Below are 8726 nucleotides of genomic sequence, written 5' to 3' on the forward strand. Positions count from 1 at the left end.
GTCATATTCCACGAGCGAACCTCGTTCACAAAACAAAAAAGACTAATTACCCCCAAGATATCCAATCACAAATTAAAGATTTACCCATTGTCACTCAATTCTGTTGTGAATTCTGTGGCTGAATTCACTCCTGTGGTCACAAGTGGTACTGCAGCTTCTGAGCTTCCTCCCTCAGGTGTTCTGGTGAGCTCGTTAACTGCTTCATTACTTAACTCCGCCTGATGCTGCTATCCTTGCTCCTTGTCAATGTTTCAGTGTTGGATCTGAGCTTCTCCTGATTGTTCCTGTGACCTGCTGCTCTGTATAGCTAAGTGCTTTTTGCTTTTTTGTTGCTTTTTTTCTGTCCAGCTTGTCTTTTGTTTTGCTGGAAGCTCTGAGACGCAAAGGGTGTACCGCCGTGCCGTTAGTTCGGCACGGTGGGTTTTTTTTGCCCCCTTTGCGTGGTTTTGCTTTAGGGTTTTTTGTAGACTGCAAAGTTCGCTTTACTGTCCTCGCTCTGTCCTAGAATATCGGGCCCCACTTTGCTGAATCTATTTCATCCCTACGTTTTGTCTTTTCATCTTACTCACAGTCATTATATGTGGGGGGCTGCCTTTTCCTTTGGGGAATTTCTCTGGGGCAAGTCAGGCCTATTTTTCTATCTTCAGGCTAGCTAGTTTCTTAGGCTGTGCCGAGTTGCCTAGGTAGTTGTTAGGCGCAATACACAGCCGCTTTTAGTTGTGTTTAGGATAGGATCAGGTGTGCAGTCTACAGAGTTTCCACGTCTCAGAGCTCGTTCTTGTATTTTTGGGTATTTGTCAGATCACTGTGTGCGCTCTGATCGCTAAGCACACTGTGTTTCTGGATTGCCTTCATAACACCTGTCATTAGCAAACATAACACAATTCCATTCAGGGTACAAGAAATTCACGAACATAGTTAAAAAACATTGGCCCGTCCTACAATGCGACAAGTACATTGGGGACTTATTACCACACAATCCTAGATTTGTGTATACTAAGGCACAAAATTTGGGCCTCCTCTTAGCACCAACAACCAAACCAGTCCTCTCTAGACCAGGAGCGTCTGCAAAACCATCAGCCCCCCAAAAATGGGGTTTCAGGCCATGTGGTAGTTGTTCGTGTTGTAAACGAACATCTCTTGGGAAGGTTGTCCAAACAACATTTACAAACTCTGGTGGCACTAAGCAATTTCAGATTAAAAACTCAATAACTTGCGAAACCACGGGGGTAATCTAAATATTGCAGTGTCCTTGTAACAAAATGTATGTGGGTCGCACAAAAAGATCTTTAAAGGTCAGAATTAAGGAGCACCTAGATAATATTCAAAAAGGCTTCAAAGGTCATCCTTTATCTCGCCACTTTCTAGAAAAACACAACAAATCTTGTGGAGGGATCCGTTTTTGTGGAATCCAAAAAGTCCAGCAAAACCCTAGGGGCGGAGATTTCCTTAAAGCAATGTCTAGGGTTGAATCCAAATGGATTTACCTATTAGACAGCATGGCCCCAAGAGGCCTTAATTATGAGATCGAGTTATACGCTTTTTAATGCGCATTTTTCATGTTCAGCCATCCCTGTCTATACGTATGAGGTTCAGGACCAAATTGTGTTCCTGTGAACAACCCCGTCTTGGCACATTTATTACACAACCCGTATTTTACTATTATGTGTTACAATGTGCTTAATTTTTTACATCCCTGTTTTTAAATACCTCCATATATTTTTGTTTTAAACTTTTTAAATTTTATTATTGTTCTAGGTTGATAAAACTTTATAATGTAGTATCCTTTTATTTTTAAGGTTTTTATTCATTTTTTGTATTAAAGTTAAACTGTTTTTATCGAGGTCGACTATATGTCATCTCCCCCTTTCCCCCCCCCCCCCCGTTTTTTCGCTATTGTGTTAAAGCCCAGGATTTAGGGCACCAATCCATTATCCCAGCGTTTATTCTGCGCCAACATTTCTTTTATGTTCTTCCACTCTATGTACCTTCACCTGGGTCTTCTTGTAATCCACCAAGTACACACTATATATATCATCTATTGAGATATTCAGGCATAGCGCCCATTTGATATACCAATTATGCTGCATTAATCAGGGTTGTCAGGTAGTTTTTTCTGTAGGGGGCGTGTAGGTAGTTCGCTATATAAGGGGAGGGCTCCATGGGGAACTCCAGCCCTGACGAAGAAGGATCGCTTCCTTCGAAACGCGTTGGATTGGATAATCCTCATACGCGCCCGCCCATTAGCTGTGACGTCACGCTACTCGCCACGCCCCCCCACACTCTGCCACCGCTTCGGCGTTGCTTCCGGCCGGGGCACGCTAGAAGTTGGCGGTTCTTTCCTGGTTCCAGCATTCACCCTGCTGTTCAGGCTCGCGCGGATCCAGGCGCTACCACTATCCCCTGATCTTGCAGTACGGAGCCAGGCACTCAGCTCTAGGAAGTTCTACGCCCACATCATCTTCCCAGTATGAAGTAAGTGCACCATTCTAACTATTGTTAGCTCCTATCTGCCGGGTATTGTTCCCGTGTATAGCTTCTAGTGCCAGCAGAGGCACCCACACTAGCGCAGGTGATCTACCCCCGTTTTCTCACTCTTGTTATCTATTTACAGGGTGATACACAGACCCTGTTTTTTATCACCAGCAGCTTCCATTCCCTCCTATTCTTCACTCTCCGAGCGCCAGTGTATTTTATTATTTTTTTCTATACTATTCTTTGCTAATTTTTATCGTCGCTTCATCAATAATTTTTCTAGTATTGCTAAACCGTTGACTGATTTAACCAAGAAGGGTGCTGATGTGGTCAATTGGTCTTCTGCTGCTGTGGAAGCTTTTCAGGAGTTGAAGCGTCGTTTTTCTTCTGCCCCTGTGTTGTGCCAACCAGATGTTTCGCTTCCGTTCCAGGTCGAGGTTGATGCTTCTGAAATTGGAGCAGGGACTGTTTTGTCGCAGAGAAGTTCTGATTGCTCGGTGATGAAACCATGCGCCTTCTTTTCCAGGAAATTTTCGCCTGCTGAGCGAAATTATGATGTTGGCAATCGAGAGTTGCTAGCCATGAAGTGGGCATTCGAGGAGTGGCGTCATTGGCTTGAAGGAGCTAAGCATCGCGTGGTGGTCTTGACTGATCACAAAAACTTGACTTATCTCGAGTCTGCCAAACGGTTGAATCCTAGACAGGCTCGTTGGTCGCTGTTTTTCTCCCGTTTTGACTTTGTGGTTTCGTACCTTCCGGGCTCTAAAAATGTGAAGGCGGATGCCCTGTCTAGGAGTTTTGTGCCCGATTCTCCGGGTTTGCCTGAGCCGGCGGGTATTCTCAAAGAGGGGGTAATTTTGTCTGCCATTTCCCCTGATTGGCGGCGGGTGCTGCAAAAATTTCAGGCTAATAGACCTGACCGTTGCCCAGCGGAGAAACTGTTTGTCCCTGATAGGTGGACGAATAAAGTTATCTCTGAGGTTCATTGTTCGGTGTTGGCTGGTCATCCTGGAATCTTTGGTACCAGAGATTTGGTGGCTAGATCCTTTTGGTGGCCTTCTCTGTCGCGGCATGTGCGTTCTTTTGTGCAGTCCTGTGGGATTTGTGCTCGGGCTAAGCCCTGCTGTTCTCGTGCCAGTGGGTTGCATTTGCCCTTGCCGGTCCCGAAGAGGCCTTGGACACATATCTCTATGGATTTTATCTCGGATCTCCCCGTCTCTCAAAGAATGTCGGTCATTTGGGTGGTTTGTGATCGCTTCTCTAAGATGGTCCATTTGGTGCCCTTGTCTAAATTGCCTTCCTCCTCTGATTTGGTGCCATTGTTTTTCCAGCATGTGGTTCATTTACATGGCATTCCAGAGAACATCGTTTCTGACAGAGGTTCCCAGTTTGTTTCGAGGTTTTGGCGAGCCTTTTGTGCTAGGATGGGCATTGATTTGTCTTTTTCCTCGGCTTTCCATCCTCAGACAAATAGCCAGACTGAACGAACCAATCAGACCTTGGAAACATATCTGAGATGTTTTGTTTCTGCTGATCAGGATGATTGGGTGTCCTTTTTGCCTTTGGCCGAGTTCGCCCTTAATAATCGGGCCAGCTCGGCTACTTTGGTTTCGCCGTTTTTCTGCAATTCTGGGTTCCACCCTCGTTTCTCTTCAGGGCAGGTTGAGTCTTCGGACTGTCCTAGTGTGGATACTGTGGTGGATAGGTTGCAGCAGATTTGGACTCATGTAGTGGACAATTTGACTTTGTCCCAGGAGAAGGCTCAACGTTTCGCTAACCGCAGGCGCTGTGTGGGTCCCCGACTTCGTGTTGGGGATTTGGTTTGGTTGTCATCTCGTTATATTCCTATGAAGGTTTCCTCTCCTAAATTTAAGCCTCGTTTCATTGGTCCATATAGGATTTCTGAGGTTCTTAATCCTGTGTCTTTTCGTTTGACTCTTCCGGCTTCTTTTTCCATCCATAACGTGTTCCATAGGTCATTGTTGCGGAGATACGTGGCACCTGTGGTTCCATCTATTGATCCTCCTGCTCCGGTTTTGGTTGAAGGGGAATTGGAGTATATAGTAGAGAAGATTTTGGATTCTCGTGTTTCGAGACGGAAACTCCAGTATCTGGTTAAGTGGAAAGGTTATGGTCAGGAAGATAATTCCTGGGTCTTTGCCTCTGATGTCCATGCTGCCGACCTGGTTCGTGCCTTTCATGTGGCTCATCCTGGTCGTCCTGGGGGCTCTGGTGAGGGTTCGGTGACCCCTCCTCAAGGGGGGTACTGTTGTGAATTCTGTGGCCAAGCTCCCTCCTGTGGTCGTGAGTGGTACTTTGGCTGGTTCTGTCTATGAGCTTTCTTTGGTGGATGAGAGTGGTACTGCGGCTTCTGAGTTTCCTTCCTCAGGTGATGAGGTTAAGTCGTTAGGGGCTGCTCTATTTAACTCCACCTGGTGCTTTGATCCTGGCCTCCAGTCAATGTTCTAGTATTGGTCTTGCTTCCTCCTGGATCGTTCCTGTGGCCTGTTCATCCTGCATAAGCTAAGTTCTGCTTGTGTTACTTTTGTTTGCTATTTTTTCTGTCCAGCTTACTATATTGGTTTTTCTTGCTTGCTGGAAGCTCTGAGACGCAGAGGGAGCACCTCCGTACCGTTAGTCGGTGCAGAGGGTCTTTTTGCCCCTCTGCATGGTTGTTTGTAGGTTTTTGTTTTGACCGCAAAGCTATCTTTCCTATCCTCGGTCTATTCAGTAAGTCGGGCCTCACTTTGCTAAATCTATTTCATCTCTGTGTTTGTATTTCATCTTTACTCACAGTCATTATATGTGGGGGGCTGCCTTTTCCTTTGGGGATTTTCTCTGAGGCAAGGTAGGCTTATTTTTCTATCTTCAGGGCTAGTTAGTTTGTCAGGCTGTGCCAAGTTGCATAGGGAGCGTTAGGCGCAATCCACGGCTACCTCTAGTGTGGTGTGATAGGATTAGGGATTGCGGTCAGCAGAGTTCCCACGTCTCAGAGCTCGTCCTATGTTTTTGGTAAATGTCAGGTCACTTTGTGTGCTCTGAACTTCAATGTCTATTGTGGTTCTGAATTACCTGTTCATAACAGGTTGCTCTTCTCTGAACTTGCTCCAGTTTGTTGAAGTTTTTTTTTAATGTGGTGCCCAAAACTGGACACAGTATTCCAGGTGAGGTCTGACCAAAGAGAAGTAAAGGGCAATAATGACTTCACGTGATCTAGACTGTATGCTTCTGTTAATACATCCAAGAATTGTATTTGCCCTTTTTTGCTGCTGCATCACACTGTTGACTCATGTTCAGTCTGTGATCTATTAGTATACCCAAGTCTTTTTCACATGTGCTGTTGCTTAACCCTATTCCTCCCATTCTGTACATGCTTTTTACCTTTTTATTGCCCATATGTAGTACTTTGCATTTTTCCCTGTTAAAAACCATTCTGTTAGTTGCTGCCCACTGCTCCAGTTTATTTATATATTTTTGAATCCTCTCTCTCTTCTCTAGTGTTAGCTATCCGTTCTAGCTTTGTGTCATCAGCAAATTTAATCAGTTTATCCTCAATTCCTTAATCAAAATCATTGATCAAGATGTTGAACAATACAGGGCCCAGGACTGATCCCTGTGGTCCCCCACTTTAGACATTCTTCCAACTGAATGTGGAGCCATTTACGACCACTCTTTGGGTTCAATCACTAAGCTAGTTTTGAATCCACCTAACGGTTGCCTTGTCCATTCCATGCTTAGTCATTTTTTCAATAAGGATTGTGTGAGATACTTTGTCAAATGCTTTGCTGAAGTCAAGATATACTATATCTACAGCATTTCCCTGATCCATCCAGTCAGTGATTCTGGCACAGAAGAAAATTAAGTTACTCTGACATGACCTATTAATTAGTTACAAACCCATGCTGACTCTGTTTAATCACTTCATTCTTATCCAAGTACTTACATACATGTTGTTTAATAATTTGTTCAAAGATCTTTCCTGGTATAGACGTCAGTGCCTCCATCTGCCTCATTATATGGAGTTTTCCGTCAAGGGTTCCGTGTGAAATGCGTATTTCAGAGATTTAAACGAAAACCCCTGTGTAAGCTCTCAGCACAACGTGCAGGATGAATGTGCGCCAAGCCTTACTGTGATCTTTGGGAGGCAGAATAAAAAAATCAACAGCGGGTGAAGAATTGTTTTTATTTATTTTTTTTCCATTCCTTGTGCGGTATAAATGATTAAGCGACTTTATTCTTCGGGTCAGTGCGATTACAGGGATACCAGATTTTTATCGGGTTTTTATCTTTGGCTGCTGTCACACACTAAATGATGCTTTTTGTTGTAAAAACTAGTTTTTTGCATCACCATATTTTGACAGATATAATGTTTCATATTTGGCTCACAGAGTTTGTGCAGAACAAACTGACGGTTTTATTGGTACCATTTTCAGACACGTGACATTTTTGGATCGCTTTCTATTCTGATTTTTGGGAGGCAGAATGAACAAAAACCAGCAATTCAGGAATATTTTTTTGGGTGGGGTTTTATATCATTCCGCATGTGGCAAAATTGATAAGGCAGTTTTATTCTTTGGGTCAGTAATATTACAGCGATACCCAGGCTCGGACTTTCCCACAGGGTAACAGGGGAATCCCCCTGTGTGCCCCCCGTGCAGAATTGGGCCCCCATCCTCACTGTATGGGCAGTATTTGGCATAATTCACTTGGCTCTGGCGATACCTCATTTATATCTTTTTTTATGCTTTGGTACTTGTACACAATAAAAACTATTTTATAGAAAAAAATATTATTTTTGCATCTCTTTATTCTGAGAGTTTTAACTTTTTTATTTTTCTGCTGATGTAGCTGTATGGTGGACTATTTTTTGTGGGACAAAATGACGGTTTTAAGGGGACTATATTCATTTACAGTACAGACCAAAAGTTTGGACACACCTTCTCATTTAAAGATTTTTCTGTATTTTCCTACATATGAAAATTGTACATTCACACTGAAAACATCAAAACTATGAATTAACACATGTGGAATTATATACTTAACAAAAAAAGTGTGAAACAACTGAAATTATGTCTTATATTCTACGTTTTTCAAAGTAGCCACCTTTTGCTTTGATGACTGTTTTACACACTCTTGACATTCTCTTGATGAGCTTCAAGAGGTAGTCAACGGGATGGTCCTCCAACAATCTTGAAGGAGTTCCCAGAGATGCTTAGCACTTGTTGGCCCTTTTGCCTTCATTCTGCGGTCCAGCTCACCCCAAAGCATCTCGATTGGGTTCAGGTCTGGTGACTGTTGAGGCCAGGTCATCTGGTGTAGCACACCATCACTCTCCTTCTTGGTCAAATAGCCCTTACACAGCCTGGAGGTGATGAATGCTTTGCACACTCTTGGCATTCTCTTGATGAGCTTCAAGAGGTAGTCACCGGGAATGGTTTTCACTTCACAGGTGTGCCCTGTTTGGTGTTTAATAAGTGGGATTTCTTGCCTTATAAATGGGGTTGGGACCATCAGTTGTGTTGTGCAGAAGTCTGGTGGATACACAGCTGATAGTCCTGCTGAACAGACTGTTAGAATTTGTATTCTGGCAAGAAAAAAGCAGCTAAGTAAAGAAAAATGAGTGGCCATCATTACTTTAAGAAATGAAGGTCAGTCAGTCCAAAAAATTGGGAAAACTTTGAAAGTGTCCCCAAGTGCAGTGGCAAAAACCATCAAGCACTACAAAGAAACTAGCTCACATGAGGAGCACCCCAGGAAAGGAAGACCAAGAGTCAACTCTGCTTCTAAGGATAAGTTTATCCGAATCACCAGCCTCAGAAATCACAGGTTAACAGCAGCTCAGATTAGAGACCAGGTCAATAATAATAATAATAATTTTTATTTATATAGCGCCAACATATTCCGCAGCGCTTTACAAGTTATAAATGCCACACAGAGTTCTAGCAGCAGACACATCTCTACAACTGTTAAGAGGAGACTTTTTGCAACAGGCCTTCATGGTAAAATAGCTGCTAGGAAACCACTGCTAAGGACAGGCAACAAGCAGAAGAAACTTGTTTGGGCTAAATAACACAAGGAATGGACATTAGACCAGTGGAAATCTGTGCTTTGGTCTGATGAGTCCAAACTTGAGATTTTTGGTTCCAACCACCATGTCTTTGTGCGACGAAGAAAAGGTGAACGGATGGACTCTACATGCCTGGTTCCCACTGTGAAGCATGGAGGAGGAGGAGTGATGGTGTGGGGGGTGC

The sequence above is a fragment of the Ranitomeya imitator genome, chromosome 3 (genome assembly GCF_032444005.1).
Source record: "Ranitomeya imitator isolate aRanImi1 chromosome 3, aRanImi1.pri, whole genome shotgun sequence".
NCBI lineage: Eukaryota > Metazoa > Chordata > Amphibia > Anura > Dendrobatidae > Ranitomeya > Ranitomeya imitator.